Genomic DNA, 21,612 nt, shown 5'->3' with positions numbered 1-21,612 from the left:
ACCTTCAGATTTGTCCTTGTTGTGCTAGCTTGCCTTGTGAACTCTTACCTCAGTGATTAATCAAATCCTGATAAACCTTTCATACTTGACTCCATAGCCCAATGGCCTAAATACTTGCTCTGCCCATTTATCTTCTTAATTCCACCACCCAATCAAAACAAAACACCCCTGAACTTTCACAACTAGCCTAATATCCCATCAAACAAAGTTAAATTATAAAGAGAGAGCCCTCTCTGGACTTAGGTTGGCTAGAACCTGAGTCTAAAAGATTGGTTTGTGGTTACCTCGAAAATTTCTTTCTTTAACCTTGAGAAAATTCTAAGTGATAACAAGATGGGCACTGACCTTTCAACACCGAGGAGTTGCTCCGCCAGTAACTCTAGTGCATGTGTGTCGCCAGAGTTGATGCGAACAGTCAGGGTGTTTAGATGGAGGGTGACCCAAGTACGGAGCTGCGAGACTTTAATCGTGAACTGAACCTTTGAAAAAACATTCTAAATGCTTTAAATTGATTAATTCCATTGCAAGGCATGCTCTCCTCTTGATCCGACATATGGTATCATGGGATATAAGCATCGAAGAATGGATCTTCTTTACCACTTTATAAGTCTTACATATCATTTCCATCCTCAGAAGGACCTTTGGAGAGATGGAGATAACATTGGCTCCAACTGGGGACAAGACATTGGATTTCAATGCGTCGAGAACCTGAAATCTAGTAATTTCTTTCTTGGGCATGGAGTCTTTTCAACAAAAAAAAATTACAAAAGAAAACATTTAAAAACTTGAAACATCAAAAAATATTTACATGCACACACTGGTATTTACAATGCATGTGGGAGGAGTACCTTTAATTCTGGAAATAGAGTTTGAGGAACTGACCATTTACTGGTAGTTCCAGTGATTCTCCTTCCAAGTTTTCTAGCATATAGGTGTTATTTCCTTTTGCTTCAGAGATTTTGAAAGGACCGAGCCATAATGGGTCAAATTTCCCGTGCTTTCCTTTATCCTCTCTTCTAACATCCCATCGTAGGACCAAATCACCTAGCTGTAAAGGTTTGTCTTTGGCCTTTTTGTCAAACAAAGATTTCATTTTCAGTTGATAATTGGCCAATTTTCCCCCACCTCTTCTCTTCTCTCATTGATTCCAACCAGCTGATTTATCCTTCAAGTTACAGCATTTGGTTCATCCTCTACTTCTTGCAATAACTTCGTGACTGGCATTGCCAACTGGATTGGGAATATTGCTTCTTTTCCATATACCAGCTCGAAGGGTGACTTTCCAGTGGACCATTTATGGGTTACTTTGTTAGCCTAGAGATTGAATTCAATCCCAGTTTCTTTGATTTTCTGTAATTGTTTTCTTCAATACCCTTACCATTGTTTTATTAGAGGACTTGGTTAACCCATTTCCTTGAGGGTAGTAGGTAGTGGAATGCCCTATTGTGATATTAAACTTCTGACAGAAATTGATAAATTTAGTGGACTTAAAGACCTGAGTGTTGTTTGTTATGATCTTTGTAGGGCAACCAAAATGAGACAATATTTTATCCTACAGAAATTTAATCACCACATAATCAGTAGCATTTTGAGCTGGGATGGACTCCACCCACTTTGTGAAATAGTCATTCGTCGTTAGTATCCATTTATGTTGACCACTAGAGGGCGGATGTATCTCTTATAAAATCCAACCTGCCTTGTCTAAAAGGCTCTTCCCCATTTACTGGGATCAAAGGGAGAGGAGCTAGCTATTTCTTTTCAATGAAGACTTGGCATTTCTGACATGCCCGAACCTGAGAATGAACCTCTCCAAAGAGTGTGGACCAATAAAATCCATCTTTCAAGATATTGTGAGCAGTGGTCTTCCAGCTGTAGTGACCTCCACAAACACCTCCATGGAACTCTTCAATTACTTTGTGAGTTTCTCCTTCCACTAAGCACAACAACAGGATCCCAACAGGATCTTTCCAATAGAGTTGGCCATTTGATATGATGAACTTTTGAGCTTGCAGCCTCAATGTTCGATATTTGGACTTATTTGTTCCTAGTGGGCACCTCAGAAATAAAAGATAATGAATGATATTCTTATACCAATCTGACATTTCATATTTGATATAAATTATTTGTTCTGAGGTATTGTTGTCATTCTATTGTACTCCTGCTTCATCCTCACCTGCTAGAAAATTTATTCCCAAAGCTTGGGAGTTGGATTCTGACAGGATCTTGGCCAACCCCTGGCCCTTTATGAGCTTTGTAGGCTTTATGTCCAAGTCATATTCCTGAATCTTAGCGATCCACCTTCCCCTTTTTCCCTCACTGTCTCCTTGCATGAGTATGTCTTTAACTGCAACCGTTGGGACATAGGCTATGACATTGGATTGCAATACATAAACTCTGAATGCCTTTAATGCTTTGACCAAAGTGTAGGCCTATTTTTCTAGAATATTTTATTTCATCTCATAATCTCTCATAACTTGGCTAAAAAAGGATATCGGTTGTTCATATCCTTCCTTATTCTTCTGTAACAAAATAGCTGCAACAGTATGAGGGGAAGCAAAGGAAAAAAATAAAAAGATGCAGCATAGTCTGGACTAACTAGAACATGTGCTTCTGCAAAGGCTACCTTGATTCGAGCAAAGGATTCCCAAGAAGTTGGGTTCCATTTTACCTCATTTTCCTTCTTCAGCATGTCTGTGATTCCTTTTACTATCTCAGCGTAATTGGGTATGAATCTCCTCAAGAAGTTGATTCTTCCCAAAAACACTTGGATTTCCTTCTTGTTCCTTGGTAGGGGGATGTGGTTGATTTCCTCTACCCTCTTGGGATTGATTTTAACTCCTTGTGAAACTATATGTCCCAACAATTTTCCTTCACTCAAATCAAACTGGGACTTCTTAGGATTCAAGGACAATCCATATCTTCTACATTTCTTGAAGGTAAGTTGCAAGTGCAAGATGTGCTCTTCATCTATTTTTGAGAATACTGTGATATCATCCAAGTAGACTACTACAAATATGTCTTGTTCCCCCACAAAGGCTATGTCCATGGCTCTTTGAAATGTTTCTCCAGCATTTATGAGACCGAATGGCATACGAGCATACATGAAAGTACCCCAAGGGGTAGTGAATGTCGTTTTCTTTTGGTCATCTGGATGTATTGCCACCTGGTATATCTAGAGAATCCGTCCATCATGGACATCCTAGCTGAACCAACCACTTTCTGCAATATGTAATCCATATTGGGCAGTGGGTAGTTGTCCTTTAATGAAGCTATGTTTAGATTGTGAAAGTCCACACACAGCCTTATCTCCCCATTCTTCTTTCTGACCAGGACTAAGTTTGCCACCCATTCTGAATATCTAAGTGGTACTATGATTTTGTCCTGCAGAAGTTTCTTGACCTCTCTTTCTATAGATGGAAGTAGGAGAGGGTTCATTTTCCTCAGCTTTTTCTTACAGGGTTTTATTCCACTTTTGAGGGGAATCTTGTGCTAAATAATGTTAGTATCAAATGTTTTCAAATCATCATATGACCAAGCAAAAACATCTTTATAAGTTTTGAAAAGATTTAAATACCTTTGTTTGTAGAGTGAAGGGATCTCTCTCGACAATTTCACTAGCTGGGGTTTATCTTATATCCCAATGTTACAGTCTTCTACTTGCTCGTGAATCCCTTCCTCAGTCAGCTTTATGGGTGCATCATTTTTGTTTAATAACATTTTCAAAGGGACTAGACCCCTTAGAATGGTATTTCCCTTCAGTTGCCAGACTTTGTGCCCTGTTATGGTTTCCTCCAAACAGTCTCCTTCTTCTCTTCCTCCTTTTCCTCCTCTTGATCAATAGCTGAACTTGAAAACTCCCCAATGACCTCAATGAAGCGTTTGATCTATTCGTCATCCTCGAACACCTGTTAGTTCTTTATGTTATCAGGCACAGAAGGTCAGTATCTGACTTCCACTTCATATCTAAGGAGTGGATTTTGAGGAGGCTTGAAATTGCTAGCAACTATAGCTAGGGAATCTGCCATTCTATTCCCTTCCCTAGGCAAGAACTGAACATTGAATGCCAAGAAGAAATTATCAATTAAGTCCCATACTTCATTTTTGTATGTCCTTAGCCTGGGATGCTTAGTCTGACATTGATTCCTTATTTGCTTCACTACTAACTCAGAATCCCCATATACTGATAGACATGATATATTCATATTTCTTGCCATTTGTAAGCCAAGAAATAAAGCCTCATATTCTGAAAACGTTATTGGTTGCTTCAAATTCTAGTTTAAATGAGAGAGGAATTAGATTACCTTCTGGTGATACCAGAAACACACCTACTCTGTTACCTTCCTTAGAGTTCACTCCATCAAAGTATAATTTCCATACCTTATCTCTGTCTCTGCCTTCTTCTCTCGGATGGATTTCCGAGTGTACCTGAGTTTCCTCAAGGATGTAGTCATCTTCCTCAAATAGTAGGCAGGAAAGATCACTCTCTCTTTCATACATAGGTGCATTTTTTGAACCTTCAGCTGTTGTAACTGTTTTCATGAACCTAGACTCCCTGTACAATCTTCTCTCCTCCCATCCAAAAGTAGGGATGGTGGCGTATGAAAAATATAACTTAATAGATCCTCCAATTTTAGAGCCCCAAGATCTAGACAGAAGCATGCCAAATATGGTCAGGATATCAGTGACCACAATGTCCATTACTATGCTCTTGACTAGAATTTGAGATAAGTTCACCACCAAGTCCTTTATCATCCCCAAAAATTTCACTCTCTTCGAATCAAAAGAGTAAATATCTTTGTAAGTCCTTTTTATTTGCAAACCGAGTTTCTCCATTACTGTTAAGGGCATAAGGTTTTGAGAGGCACCTGAATCCAACATGCAATTATGGAGTAGTAGATCATGTATTATCAAAGTAACATAGAAAGGTGCCACTAAGGGATCTTGTTCTTCGACGTGGGGACCAAAAACTACCATTGGTCTTTCTTCCTAAAGATTCAAGCAGTCATGTAAAGTACCCAAAGTGGATGGATACATAAACTGGGAGATCTGAGCTTTGTAATTGGGATGATTAAGGAGTTCAGTCAGAGGGCCTTCGATCTTGACTTTTTCCAGTTCTTTTTGTAGATTGAAGACATTGAGACCCTTTTTTGCATTACCAAGTTCAATTGATTCTTTATCTTTTTCTACTGCTTCCTTGTTGGGAAAAGGAGGCTTCTCTTGTTTAAGGATTTCAAGCACACCATGGTCCTGATTTAAGTGATCCTTCTTTTTTAACATATTTGGGTCTAGAGGCCCCTTTCCCTTGTCTGATGCTCCAGGGATCTCTAGGGGAGGAGTAGTTTCATTTTATTCATGTTCTCTGAACCTTTTCCTAGAATATTTGAAATCATGTTTCCAGTGTGTTGACGGAGCTGGACCCATTAACATGTTAGGGGATCTCCCCGATAAGAAGTCCCAACTAGACCTCAAACCATTTGGTGTAGGAGTCCAAGTAATGGGTCGTACGGTATCGCCTTGACTACGTTTTCTCACAGATGAAAGTAAGATGACCCTGTTGGTAACAAGGGTGTGACATATGTGGCAAGTCAAGGAAGGTGCGCGAGTGGTTCTAACACATGGAGGGTGAGGTGAGTGTGCCTATTGAAAACCTGTGAAAGCACGGAGTTAAGAAGGCAAAACACGAGCAAAGATGCATCACAACATGGAAGGCAAGTAAGCTAGCAATCCAAAGTGATGGTTAAACCAACAGCACATTTCAGTAAGATTCATACATACATATCCAAAAAATAGATACACATGCATGCGTAAGAAAATAGATACATATATCATTTAGAGTAAACAAGATAGCTGAAATACAATACGAAATATGCATGAAATTTGTTGGCTCTGTTATATTAAGAAGTGTAAGTTCCAGTCATACAATACAACCATGACCAACCACTACTTCCGACAGCGGAATGTTACAATCACTGTCGCCTGCTCCTCCAAAGAGATATATTATCTTTGCACAGTGGAGAAGCCAAGGCTCGTTACAATATTGTCCAAGCTCTCTCTAAGATACTCCTATCGGAAGCTTGGCTAACCAAAAGCCTCTACAACGAGTTATGAGGGAATATGTATAGCAAAGGGTGGGGTGGCCCTTGACATTCTCCTTTGTGACAGCTCATCTACCCTCATGACTCTTCATCTACTCTATGATTGTTACATCCAACTATCGACACTTGAACTTCCACTTGACAAGATATTACATACAATCTGCATATGTACCCATGTGAGACCAAATAGGCTTGAGCAAGCCATGTAAGACATCACTATGACTTGGAAAACTGTGGGAAGACCAGCCCTTTGACATCCTCACAGTGGTCGACAGTAGCGAACAGAAGCCAAGCTCGGTAGTCCGCGATGGTGTCTGTGTACTCTAAGGTGACATCTTTCTGGAAACGAACTCTTGCCTCCATAGCATCTAGGTACAATATTCGAGCTCCTTTGTCCAACTCGTCTGATAACATGTGCATCATTGTCTTAAGTGCGACCGAACCAGCCACATATTGATGCATGGTGTCTACACTGATCACCAAGTCTAGGCTAATGGCTATGCACATCAACTCGTCAAAGTACAAGTCAAGCTCCAGTAGGACCTATGCCTTTGTCTTTGCCTGGGTGAGTGTTCCAATAGATGGAATCGTGTGTGAGTGCACCACAACATCCATACTCCTAAATACCCATGCATGGGAAGCCTGCAAACTAGTGATGAGCTGCGGGGGATTTTCATAGTTCCGGATCTGACTTTGGATGCGTGCCTTCAGCTTTACACTATGGGCTTCATCATCTTGGGCAAGTGTAACAGGGCTCCCTTGTATCTCATTGTCCATGTTTGCATGTAATCAACAATATCATGCACGTTTGACAATATATGTGCTCTCCTAGCACATCGATGTTGCCAACCATTGAGATGGACAACTTCCTTATGCATAGTGCCAAACTTGGAATACAATGCCCACATGACTGACTCAAGGGACAATACTTCATCCAGTATTTCCTTCTTCAACTTTTCTCAGGTGGATATTGTAACCAATTCTCCACCCTTCTTGGCCATCTATAACTCCTTAGCCATTCGCTCGTTCTCTGCTATCAGGAAGCTAACACTCGAGCTAGTGGCTTTAGCATATGCTTTGGTAGCATCAGCCAATGTTGTTGGGTGTTTTCACACATCGGACATGATCACTCGTTCCTCAAACTGCGCAAGAGATGTGTGATCATATGGAGTAGACACTCTGTGAGATTGGACAACTCTATGTTGCAACTTGTCAAACGATATGTTGTGCAAATTATCTTCAAGGATCTCTGTGTCTCCTTGTTTGCTTAAGACTTGATCTGCTTCCAGATCTGGTGAAGCTGGTGGGTCGACCTCTTGGTGATAAGGCGTGAGGCTTATGTCATGCTCTAACTCTTGTTCCTCCATATACGTATCCATCTGGTAAAGTTCTTGTTCAATCTCTTGAGAAAATTCCTACTCTTGCGATTTCACACCCTGTCTACTTAGTGCCAGTTGGATGAGTCGACTAACTGTACAGCTGCAATTTCATCTATATGTACATGTTGCGCCCCCTGTTGTACATGTTCCTGCTGCACTTCCTTCTCCTGTCAGAGTAGCTCCTATTCTTTCCGAGGTTTCTCCTTCAACACACGCAACTCCTTCTCTATTTCCTCAATTCTCTGTTTTTCTCTCTGTCTTTGCATGTTCCTCTTGCCGCATTGTTGCCTCTTTTCCTATATTACCAAAGCTACATTCTGCACAAGTGGATCTTCTTGAAACTTGCAGCTTTGTTCCTCCTCAGTGTTGTCGACAATCTTCCTCTTACCTTTGTCGTGCACTGGTATCTTTACCTCTGTTGTTGCTTCTCTCCTAGATGTTGCTTCGCTAACCATTCCATAGCGATGTCGACCAGGTCATTGGGCCTGGAGAAGCTGTAACAATATATCCATAAGTCTTCCTCCACCCAATGGCATGCCACGTGGATCTATTGAAAATGTACTCTTGTGCAGTGATCTTTTACAAAACAATGTAAGTCATACAGATTGTAGCTTCGGGTGTCGAAAGGATATTTCTTGATCTCCTCTGCTTCGACATCCGCATGCTTGAAATTATGTATCTCATATAACTCGATCCGCAACAAAATAGCAGGCCAAGGTACCTTCTTCTTCCGGTGCAGCCTAGCTGGTAGTCCTACAGAGATGTGGTATGATACTTCTTGCATGACAAGCTTGTCCATGGAAAACTTCGGCAAAACATGCAGAGGCTTCTCTGTGCTATACATTCGTATGAAGGTGTCAGACGGTGAGGCATACCAATCTGCTATGTCAATTAGTACCTCCATTACTGCCTTCGACATGCAAGGTGGATCCTGCTCAAATATCATCTTGTACACCGGGGTGACAAAATGATCTGACAGTTGTGTGATAACTCCTCTAAAGTTGCATCCAAACAACATTTTACAACAAGTTTTCACAGAGGTCTTCGCCAATGTCCATGCCCACTTCAAGCCCAGGAACTCCTAACAGGCACAGATTGCATCCAAGATCTAAGCGGACATGTAGATTTCGGCTTACTGGCCTTTGGGTGGTTGTCAAGCTCTTGCTAAATGTTCCTTCAGCCTGTGAGCCAACATGTCAGACCAGTTTCATGCTTTGCCTTCACTCACCAGTTATTCCAATGCAATCACCCAAATCTACTGGAAGGTATCTTTGTCTTGTAAACATGGTTGGGTGTCATCCTGAATTTAGTTGGCTTCCTTTACCCAGTTCTTCAAGATATCCTTGGAATTGGCATTGTTGTTGGGTATGCTGAAGGGTATCTCCATGGTGATCACTGGCTTTAACATATGGTACTTGCTTTGTTCATAATCCTATTCCCTGAAGGTAGCAATCTTCATCCCGCTGACGCTACTCAATGTCATAGTCTCGGGATCAGTGTGCAAGATGATCCAATATATCATGTATGTGCATGGGAACACGAGATACTTGCATACAATCCGGTACAAGCCGGACTTGTGAATGTTCATGTAGACTTGGTGGTCTTCGAGGTCTTCCCCAAATGTGCCTGCAAATGCATCATTGAACTCTTGCCATTTCAGCTTGATGTCCTTGTCTACAATCAGCTTGGTGTATTCATAGATCGAAAAACTTGTAGACACTTGCTCAACTGTTGCTCTAGTTGCGCTTCCGTCGGTGTCCTTTGATCCTGCTCTCTTGGAGGCCATTGATCCTGAACTATTGAGAGGCAGATGAACACTTGATAGATCTGGAGACATGGCGACATACGAACACCTGGTAGATCTGGAGACATGGTGACATGCGTGGCAAGAAATATGTCAATTGAAACCAAAGAAAACTTGAGGAACGACATGCAACATACACGGGGATTGATTGGAAAGGATTGCACAATTTTTCCTGGAAGGTCGAGAGACTAGCTATCGGAACTATGCAAAAGGCAGTTTGGACTGCTGGGAGGCTGGTTGAATGCTAGAATTGCACAATGCGCAATCAAGATTGGCCTGCTAGCTATTGGGATTGCAAAATCTGCAATTTCAGCTAGTAGGGGTCGTAGGCCCAGTGACTACATTGCACAATTTTTTGGGCCAGAAGTCATTGCCCCTCAGAATTGAGCAATGCAAGACTAGAGGATAGTCACTAGGTAGAAATGCGCATTTCCTAGGAGGAAGACAGAACCTTCCCTCTCAGGATTGTGCAATGTTGTCTTGGTGAGGCAGAGTCCAGGCTAAGGTTACCCAAACTCGCCAACGGGAAACTGAAAGTAAATGTGGATGTGAATGCATAGCGATACTAATTGTAAGGAGGAGTGAATGATTGTGCATGCAAACATTGAATGCAAGATTCAAAAAATGGAACAACATGCATGTGTGTGAAGTGAGTCGCTGAATCGGTGAATATTTGTGCGAAATAGTGTCATGCATGCAACAGCAGTGAGATGCTAACGAAAACTGAAATGGTGCTAGTACAAGCTAATATGCATGCAAACGACAGCAAGTATTCATAGAAATCAAGCATACGGCACTCACACAAGCCAAAACACAAAAAGCGACAGAAATGTTTCAAAAGACAAGTTAAGCGGACTTACCCAAAAATAGTTGAGCTGGACGTGTCGAAGATTCCTAGATGTGTTGTGGGATGTCAAAGCTCCAAGATCGATGTGAAGAAGTGAGCTCTGAAGCATCAAATAAACAAGTTTGAGGCTCATGATGCGCATGCCACAAATCTAGGAAAAAGAGACACTTGGAGGAGAGATTGTAAAACGATATTTGCATGTAACCTCCAACTGCTAAAAATAGCTCCCTAAAATCTAGGGATACTTTTGCAAGTTGCTTTTTTCTATTTCAAGAAAAAGAAACCCATGCATGCAAGTCAAGTTTTCTTGGTCCCAAGTGGAACCGGTCAGCCCAATGGCGCATGCAACAGCCTACTTGCCTAAGGGAGAAATTTGTGCATTTCTGGGAGGGAGTTGGGCTGGCTGCCCAAAGGGATTGTGCAATTTCTGGGCTAAGAAGCTAATTGCTGCCTAGAATTGTACAATTTATGGGTTGAGCAGTCCTGCTAGGCCAGATTACGCATTTTTCTCTGTGAAGGTTGCTGACAGGATTGCACAATTTCTGAGCCCAACAGGTTACCAGTCAGGATTGCACAATTTCTGGAGGGAAGACTAGCTCCCCTCCAGAATTGCGCAATTTCTTGAGGGAGATGCTCAGCCTACAGTTGGACTAAGTCCGGAGAAACAACTTGTGAGGGGAGTGAAATAAGCTATCATGCACATGTTTGAAATCTGCTAGAAAACCATTGAAGTTGGTGTACTTGACAGTGTAAGACATGATGTTGAGGACGGTTGGTAGGGAGGCTCCAAAACGAAGCTAAGGAAAAAATTTGGAGGGTGGTTGTAGTCGCTACAACACTTGGCGACACACTGGTAGAACCCCATCTCTCTGAATGGACCTTGCTCGTGAAAAGAAAGTCTAACACCTTCAGAAGTATTGTTCATTTCTCTATTCGTCTTGGTTTCCAAACTTGCTTGATTGTGAGATGTGGCATCTGCCAAGATCTTGGTCGATCGAAACACATTCCAAGCCAAGCCAACATAGTTGCTTTGATTGGGGATGACAGGTATATTGGTGCACAATTAGTATAACCGTTAGAGTCTTAGTTTCATCCCTAGTGTTACTCCGCTACCAACAGGCCTGGATAGTACCCCAGCGAAGTCACGTAGGAACACAAACATCGCTTCACTGCCAGTGAGCCTGGTCAGTACCCCAGCGGAGTTACTTGCATCACCTCTCTGCATAGGAAACCTTTCTCTTCTTTCACCTTATTCCTTTTCATTTTGAAATTTTTCACTTTTCATTTTTTTTTCATTTTTCATTTTCATAATTGTGCATATCACTTATTCATTTCAGAGGCGGAAGAGGGATCCCGTCTTATTGAGACCAGAAGAGGTTGTTCCTTTAGAGAATTAGTTTATATATACATATGACGTGCTTGTTAAGGTTTTCCCCCTCATCTTACTCTACTTTACTGAGCTGAAAAGGGTTAACCCAAAAACAACCAACTAGAGTAGTTGACACTAGTTAGCGTGCAAGCGTTGTGTTTTCACCAAGGTTCACTTTTAACAGTACGTATTTTCCATTGGCATATCATGGACTGAAGACAAAAAGTTCTTCATACAGAGGCCGAACGACAAATAACCAAGTATTAATAACTGTACAAGTCCTCTTGTACTTTACCCAGCTTGTTTCAAGAGTCACACCCGGTTTCATACGAAACTAACCTACAGCACAAAACAAGCAAACAAACAACAAAACAAAGCGAAATTAGAAGTAAATTTGAAAGTAAAGCAAGCAAACAAACAAACATGTAAAGCAAGTAAGTAGAAAAACATGCAAGAAAACAATGAAATCAAACACTACTCCTACTCCTAAGCTAACGGTGCATGGGCCTAATCATGTGAAGTGATACTTCCAATGCAGCCATCAATGCATTGGTTGACCCATGTTGGTGAAGGCATGGTTCATGAACAACACAGCTGTGTAAACCAACAAACATGAAAGATATAACAATGAAGATAAACACACTCCAAGTTTCAATGTGTCCACAGAACATAAGTGAGTGCAAGTGCATGACCTACAGTCTGTGGACTCGTCATGGTGTTGTGCGACACTACGTGTAGCTGTGAAGTATACGCATACTCTTTACTGTCACATGCAAGAAAACTAAAGAAACAAGGACAACTTGTGTCGTGCACGTGTGCTTGCTATGTAAGATTCCTCCAATGCATGAGCGATTGGATCATGTAGTTCAAGTGGAGGAATTATGATCTGTTTGTGAGATTGATCTTGAATACATATAGATGAGTGATGAGAAGCCTTGGGTGTTTCAAAAATTTCCTGATCAGAAATGAAACCAACCTCAAGGTTGCAAGGGCCTGACATAACCATCAGCTTGTACTGAATTTCCTCGATAGTCTGGGTGGTTTCTACTTCATCGATAGATAGATCATCATAAACAGGTGGCTTCGAAAAATCAGCTGTGATAGAATCATCATCATGATCGAATATGGGAGAAAATAGATCACGACATCTACAATCAGCAAAATCAATGATTTCATCGGCATCCTCATGATCTGATGAATCAAACAGAGGGGTAGATGAGAAGCAGAAAAATTCACCCTCTGTGTTTCTGGAAAAAGCAGATGAAAATTCAAGTGGATTTTCAGTGAATAATTAATCCTCCCCGTTGTCGAATGATGGACTGACATCTAGTGTGTTCTGCGAATGATCAATAATGGGTGCATAGGTTTCAATAAAGAATGGAGGAGGCTCAGATAGAAGGGTGTCATCCTTCACCGATGGTTGATGCTCAAGCTCCCATTCATACTCTTCATGAATGACAGCGCATGTTGGTTGTGCAACACCAACTCCGTCGATGGCTTGCTCCTCATTCACAACAAGTGTAGGGTCTGGAATGGAACAACACAAGACAGTATCATCCAGAGGATCATCCAAGTACGAAGACCAAGGTTGAGGTACAAAATGCATGTGACAACTCAATGGACTCACAAGCAAATCTGTGCAAAAATTAATCGAAGTGATGTTGGGAGGATGTGACAGTTGAACAGATGTGTGTGCATGTTCTCCTGCATCACTCTGCAGTGGTAAAGTTGTTTGATGAGGGGACGTTCGATAGTCACTAGTGACAGTGACTATATCCATCTGTGATTACACAGCTCCATCACTGATGTATGCTGAGAGAGGCTTGGGCTCAAACTTATTCTTGGGATGGATTGATTTGCTAAGACAGTACTCGAATCTATCCCAAAGATATGGAAATTTCATCTGACTTTTCGGAGCTTCAAACTACAAAACACGGAACCACTGCCAAAAATCCATAAGTGATTCATGCGGGCCTTCTATTGTTGTAACATTTTTTGGTCAAGAGGTTATGGATCAAAATGATGGAAAGTAGATTCGATGAGATCACAGAAGTGCTCGATTGAGTGCACAATGTCAGCCAGTAGGTTGCAACACCACCGTTGTGGGGATTCGCGAAGTGTGTATGTAAGCAACAGACTGACCTCTTCAGCATAGAACTCATCTTCATTCTCAAGGAATACATAGAACTCTTCTAAGTACTCAAGCTAGGACACTTCGCCTTCACCATCATACGTGAATTAGGACAAGAGATCAAAAAACTCCCCCGTGATGTTGAGAGGTTTGACAAGTGAAAAAGATCGTGGAGGGGTGAGTGTGACAGAATCCATGATAGATGTTCAAAGGTTCAAAACATGATGAGAGGACACAATTTGTCATCTAGCCCTCCTTTTAGCACCAGAAATGTTGACGGTGTTGGACCCACCAACATGTCAGGGGATCTCCCCGGTAAGAAGTCCCAACTAGACCTCAGACCATTTGGTGTAGGAGTACCAGCAGTGGGTCGTGACATATGAAGCAAGTCAAGGAAGGTGTGTGAGAGGTTCTAACACACGGAGGGTGAGGTGAGTGTGCCAGTTGGAAACCTGTGAAAGCATGGAGTTAAGAAGGGAACACACGAGCAAAGATGCATCATAACATGGAAGGCAAGTAAGCTAGAAATCTAAAGTGATGGTTAAACCAACAGCAAATTTCAGTAAGATCCATACATACATATACAGAAAATAGCTACACAGGCATGCGTAAGAAAACAAATACATATAGCATTTAGAGTAAACAAGATAGATGAAATACAATATGACATATGCATGAAATGTGTTGGCTCTATTATATGAAGAAGTGTAAGTTCCAGTCATACAATACAACCATGACAAACCACTAGTTCCGACAGTGGAACGTTACAGTCACTGTCACCTGCTCCTCCAAAGAGATATACTAGATATGCACAGTGGAGAAGCCAAGGCTCGTTAAAATATTGTCTAAGATCTCTCTAAGATACTCCTATCGGAAGCTTGGTTGACCAAAACCCTCTACAATGAGTTATGAGGGACTATATATAGCAAAGGGTGGGGTGGTCCCTTACATTCCCCTTTGTGACAGTTCATCTACCCTCATGACTCTTCATCTACTCTATGACTGTTACATCCAACTATCGATATTTGAACTTCCACTTGAAAAGACATTACATACAATCTGCACATGTACCCATGTGAGAAAAAATAGGCTTTAGCAAGCCATGCAAGACATCACTATGACTCAAACAACTGTGGGAAGACCAACTCTTCTACATCCTCACGATGGTCAGCAGTAGTGAATTGATGCCAAGCTCGGTAGTCTGTGATGGTGTCCGTGTACTCTAAGGTGACATATTTTTGGAAATGAACTCTTTCCTCCATAACATATGGGTACACTACTCGATCTCCTCTGTCCAAATCGTCTGATAACATGTGCATCATTGTCTTGAGTGTGGTTGGACCAGCCACATACTGATGCATGGTGTCTGCACTGATCACTAAGTCTGGGTTGGTGGCTATGCGCATCAACTCGTCAAAGTATGAGTCAAGCTATAGTCAGACCTGTGCCTTTGTCTTTGCCTGGGTGAGTGTTCCAATAGCTGGGATTGTGTGTGTGTGCACCACAACATCCATACTCTTGAATACCGTGCATGGGAAGCCTGCAAACTAGTGATGCTCTGCGAGGGGTCTTCATAGTTCTAAATCTGACTCCAGATTCGTGCCTTCAGCTCGACCTCTCTGGGCTTCATCATCTTGAGAAAGTGTAATAGGGCTCCCTTATATATCATTGTCCATGTTTTCATGTAATCAATAGCAGCATGCATGTTTGAAAAGATATGTGCTCTCCTAGCACATTGCTACCGCCAACCGTTGAGATGGACAACTACCTTATGCATGGTGCCAAACTTGGAATACAACGCCCGAATGAATGACTCAAGGTACAATACTTCATATAGTATTTCCTTCTTCAACTCTACTCGGGTGAATGTTGCAACCAGTTCTCCTCCCTATTTGGCCATATGTAACTCCTTAGTCATTCGCTCGTTCTCTGCTATCAGGAAGCAAACACTTGAGCTAGTGGCTTTGGCATATGCTCTGGTAGCATCGGCCAATAATGTTGGATGTTTGTGCACGTCGGACATGATCACTCGTTCCTCAAACTGTGCAGGATATGTGTGTTCATCTGGAGTAGACACTTTGTGAGATTGCACAACTCTATGTTGTGACTCGTCAAATGATATGGTGTGCATCTCTCCTTTCGGATTGTCTCCAAGGATCTCAATGTCTCCTTGGTGTCTTGGGACTTGCTCTGCTTCCAGATTTGGTGAAGATGGTGGGTTGATCTCTTGGTGGTAAGGCATGAGTTTGATGTCTTTCTCTAACTCCTGTTTCTCGATATCCGTATCCATCCACTCAAGTACTTGTTCAATCTCTTGAGAAAAGTCCTGCTCCTGCAATTGCTCACCCTATCTACTTGGTGCCAGCTGTTCGGATGAGTTGACTACCTGTACAAGCGTAGTTTCATCTATCTATAAATGTTGTGCCCCCTGTTGTGCTTCCTTCTCCTGTCTTCACATCTCATGTTCTTTTCGGAGTTGCTCCTTCAACTCGTGCAACTCCTCCTCTGTTTCCTCCATTCTCCATTTTTATCTCTGCCTTTGCATGTTCCTCTTGTTGTTTTGTTTCCTCTTTGCCTCTATTTCCAAATTTTCTTTCTGCATAAGTGGGTATGCTCAGAACTTGCAGCTTTGTTCCGCCTCCGTGTTGTCAACAATCTTCCTCTTGCCTTTATCGCACACTGGTATGTTTACCTCTGTTGTTGCTACTCTCCTGGATGATGATTCATGTTGCTTTGCTAACCATTCCAAAGCGATGTTGAAAATTTCATTAGAACTGGAGAAGCTGTAACAATATCTCCATGGGTCTTCCTCTACCCAATGAAAATCCCCGTTGATCTATTGAAACTATACTCTCGCGCAGTGATCTTTTACAAAACAATGAGGGTCATACGGATTGTAGATTCGGGCGTCGAAAGGATATTTCTTGATCTCCCCTGCTTCGACATCCGCATGCTTGAAATTTTGTATCTCGTATAACCCAATCCGCAACGTAAGAGCGAGCCAAGGTGCCTTCTTCTTCCAGTGCATCTTGTTTCACAGTCCTGTCGAGATGTGGTATGATACTTCTTGCATGACAAGCTTGTCCATGTAAAACTTCGGAAAAACATACGGAGACCTCTCTGCATTGTACATGTAGGTGTTAGATGGTGAGGCATACCAATCCGCTATGTCAATCAGTACCTCCATTACTGCCTTCGACATGTAAGGTGGATCCTGCTCAAATATCATCTTGTACACTGGGGTGACAAAATGATCTCACAGTTGTGTGATAACTCCTCTGAAGTTGCATTCAAACAACATTTTACAATAATTTTTCACAGAGGTCTTCATCAATGTCCATGCCCACTTCAAGCCCAAGAACTCCTGAAGGGCACAGATTGCATCCAAGATCTAAGCGGACATGTAGATTTCGGCTTGTTGACCTTTGGGTGGTTGTCGAGCTCTTGCTACATGTTCCTTCAGCCTGTGAGCCAACATGTCGGACCAATTGCATGTTTTTCCTTCACTGGCCAGTTGGTCCAACGCGATCACCCAAATCTACGGGAAGGTATCTTTGTCTTGTAAACGTGGTTGGGTGTCATTGTGAATTTGGTCGGCTCCTTCACCCAGTTCTTCAAGATATCCCTGTAATTGGCGTTATTGTTGAGTATGTTGAAGGGTATCTCCATGGTGATCACTGGTTTTGACATACGGTACATGTGTTCATAATCCTATGCCCTGAAGGTAGCAATCTTCATCCTGTTGACGCTACTCAATGTCATCGTCTCAGGATCAGTGTGCAAGACAATCCAATGTGTAGTGCCCCGCTCTAGTTGACTTATAGTGATATGACATTAACATTTATTTAGCATTAAGGCCCACACATTATTCTTTGAGGACCTTAGGTTGAGGATCCAGACACATAACTATATTATTAGTGGTTGTGATGTTTATGTATGTTTATCCATTGATATTATGATGATTGTAGCATTAGTGCTTATGCATGTTCCTTATTGATATTATGATGATTGTAGCATAAATGGTTATGTTTGGTTTCTATTGAATTTATGATAATGATGGCAGTAAAGGATATATATGCTCTCTATTGATATCATGATGATGATAACCATGATGGATGTGTCCCCTATGTTACCTACTTGCATTAGTTCTGGTTCAGAATGAACAATGATGCGAATGACTAGGTGATGTTGATGACGCTATTATGACAATGACTAACACTGAGAAACCTTGTTATTGATGATTATTGAGTATGGCAGGAAACCACCAGAGGCACTCGCATATGACGAGTTGACGACACCTGGTTCAATGAAAATTTATGCTATTTTATCTTTGAAATTCTAAGTCAATTTTGAAACCTTCTATATATGTCTATCAGTATTTTGATGATATGTCAATGGTTGCAGGCACAGATTTGTTGCTTGACCGAATGACTCACATATGGCTGATGGGGTTCTACAATTGGATGGAACTACATGGGAGGGGTGGGGCAGTGTACCTGATCTCACCCACTAGCACTCCCACTGTGACTTGGGTTGGAAAGGTTGAAACACCTTCGCCTTGAAGATCACGATGTCATGAGGGCAGGTCCCAAAGTAGGGTCGCTCATGAGGATTTTATCAGGGGGCGTGCATGAAGGCGGATTCCTTGATCCCTGACACCATTAGTCTTCCTATAGCAAGCAACATAATAGATGATAATGGTCTTTGTCATTACACCTATACTTTCCCCTCGTATCCATTGAATGCTTGAAGGGCAAGTGGCGTGGCACCCTTGGAACTTCAAGGGAATTTCTTGAAGGGCACGACCAACTTGGCACACTTGGCATGAAAAATAAATTGTGAGGCATGGCACCCTTGGAACTTCAGGGAATTTCTTGAAGGGCATGACCAACTTGGCACCCTTGGCATCACAAATAAACTGTTAGGCATGGCACCCTTAGAACTTCAAGGGAATTTCTTGAAGGGCAAGACCAAACTTGGCACCCTTGGAATCATTAAAAATGAATAAATTAATAAATATAATCAAGATATGAAAACCAGGTAAATTCACATCAAGGGTAAACGATGTTAGAAACTGAGGTAATTAAATCAAGAATAAAACTTGGTTTAAAAGGATCATAGGAAGAAATAATATATTTTACCTTAAAAAATTTACCTTTCCCATGTTGGAAAATATTAGGTAGATAATGTAGTTTAATTAGGTAAAAAGGGGAAAGAGGGACATAAACGTAAGGATAAATATTAATCCTAAAATAGTTAAACCTAAGTAAGAGAAGAGGATGGTGAATTAAAATAAGATTAATAAATTAAATTTTAGATAAATTCAGAGAACCTCCATGTGACAACAACCAACATAAGAATATTCATCTAAGAGATAACTTGAGTTAAATTAGGGAGTAGATAGGAGATCAAATCTTGACTTATCAATTGAATTTAGTAATGAACACAAATTAAGGAGTAAAAGGGGGGATCAAGAGACAACTAGGAGGAGAAATAGGAAACTTGTTGAGGTGAGGAAAAATATTAGTTTTAAATTAAAATTTAAGTAAATAATTTTGGAGACCCTTGATGAGAGAGTGACACATGGGTGGTTGAATAATCAAACTATTGAATTATAAAAAATAATTAATTATGCATGAAATGCCAAGTGTCACCTATGAGGACTCCTATAAAAGAAGGGGCAGGCCATGGGAGAAGGGACTTTTTTTTATCCTACTATTGGATGGATGAGACTATGTCAGAGTAGTGACTACGAGCTATAGTGAGTTTGGTGTGGTAGAGGACTTTAGAGAGGGGACTCTTGAGCCAAAGAGTGCTCTCCTCTACCAACTAATACATTCGCCGTTGTACAACCCCATTGCAGCTCAGGGGTTCGCGGGGAAGGAGAGTACCCAAGGAGTAGGCTAGGAGGTCAACCAGTGGGTAATTACATTCGGATTAAGCACGTTGACATTCACACTTGGAGGCGACCGAAAACAAAGGAGGGAAAATAGCGACAAGTCAAGTTGAATCTCGTCTCTTGGTGAACGGTATCTATGTTGTTATAATATTCCTGTGTATGACTTCACTATGGTTTTAGTTAATAATATGTAAATTTGATGATATGTTCAATGAAGTGAAATTCAGAAAAGTTTTATATAATGCTCAATATTTTTGAGTTCCCAATGTTATTTTCTTATGGTTGTATTTTTAGTTTGTAAAAAAAAAATATAGGGTTGGTCCCTACACTTGGTATTGGAGCTTAGTTAAACCCTTGAGACCTATGGGCCCATGCATGCATGACTAGTTTTGGTTAAATATCTACTACATTCTACCCTAAAATTATGTATGGTGACCTTTCAAGGCTCTTAGTTGGGCTCTTAGTGTTGGAAATAATACTGAGAGGGGGGCGGTGAATCAGTATTAGCAAATCAATAACTTTTTCATTTCCATAATCAGATTCATATATGCTACTTCAGTTAAGGGAACTTGTGTGTACACGCAACTGTGTTTAATGCAACTAGCGTATATCCAGCAAACTTATGATTCAGTTAATTCATCATATGTTGATCTCTAATTAGTGCATTAGAACTTCATTAACCATATAAACAATAACCAGGTGCAGTAAAAACATAACAAATCATCACACACATGAACACCAAGATATAAGGTGGAAACCCAATGTGGGTGAAAACCACCTGCTGCAATCGTCTATGTCTTCTTTTAATGATAATAAAATTATGTTTACAATTTTCGAACCGGTGCAGCTTATACCAGTACACATGCTTCTTCCTGTAGAAGGCTACAACCTTCTCTCGGTATCCAGCTTCTACTGGAAGGGAGCTACAACCCCCTAGCTTTTGTACAAGTTTATATGTTTACTAGTACGTAGGTGTCGGCCTACAGAAGGCTACAACCTTCTCCTTTCTTCCAGGGACCACGTTTCATAAATTTTCAGACTGGATCTCTCAACATCATCATTCAAACATCAAATATATCTACATCAACCAATCTCCTATTGAACCAACCACAACCAAATCAATCAATCACTTTGACAACCCATCAATCTGATCTTTCAAAATGTTGTCATCAGAATACAGTAACCAGAATCCAAGCCAAAACCCAGAATACTGCAACAACAAACAGCAGCAACTAAAACATAGATTTTAAGCTATACGCTACTTTCTTGTGCCAAACCTGTGTGTATACGCACTTTCCTCAAAGCCAACCAGCGTATACTTCTGCAAATATTAATTCATCATTCTGCATCTATACCAGAATAATATATGCGTCAGTATTCAGATCTAGAATATTCATGAGAAAAAACACATAATGATAGTTCACTTTATGCCTTAAGAGCCTGATCCATCGTTATATCTTATCCTCCATCAACCGCTAAGGTTCCTCCTTGGTTCAGATCCAGCAATGCACCATAACCCAATAACCTGCATACTAGATCTCACTCTTCATCAGATATTCAATGCTTGAGTATCTTGGCCTAATGATCTTTTCCTCCTTTTATAGTTTTAGGCCTTTCTCAATACCATGGACCAAAACCACTTAGGACCAATACCTTGGATCAAATACCTAGGGTCAATACCTTGGACCCGATACCTTGGACCAATACCATGGATTAAAATACCATGGACCAAATACTTCGGATCAAAAACTTAGTTTTCCAAGGTATACGTGCTTTTCCTTTTGTGAAAGCATGTGTGTACATATACGCGACTTGTATACAGTGAACCTGCATGTATACACGGCTTGGCCAATGGTGAATCTGCGTATACCTCTCTTTCTTCATTCTGTGAAATCTAATCTGTAACTCTGAGCTGTTAACCTGTTGTATTGTGATCTGTCATCTGAGAGAGTTGCCATCAAGGACAACACCTGTGTCATAATGCCAACACTTAGTTATCCATTAGATGCAGAATCCCATAGTTGTACAACATTAGTCAAGCCAACACCAATATGTCTTCCATGCACAATAATTTATTATGACCAACAT

The sequence above is a fragment of the Pinus tabuliformis genome, chromosome 7 (assembly GCF_031772625.1).
Source record: "Pinus tabuliformis cultivar Carrire ecotype Pingquan chromosome 7, CPIR1, whole genome shotgun sequence".
Classification (NCBI taxonomy): Eukaryota; Viridiplantae; Streptophyta; class Pinopsida; order Pinales; family Pinaceae; genus Pinus; species Pinus tabuliformis.
The sequence above is the reverse complement of the archived record's forward strand: the minus strand, read 5'-3'. Positions refer to the sequence as shown.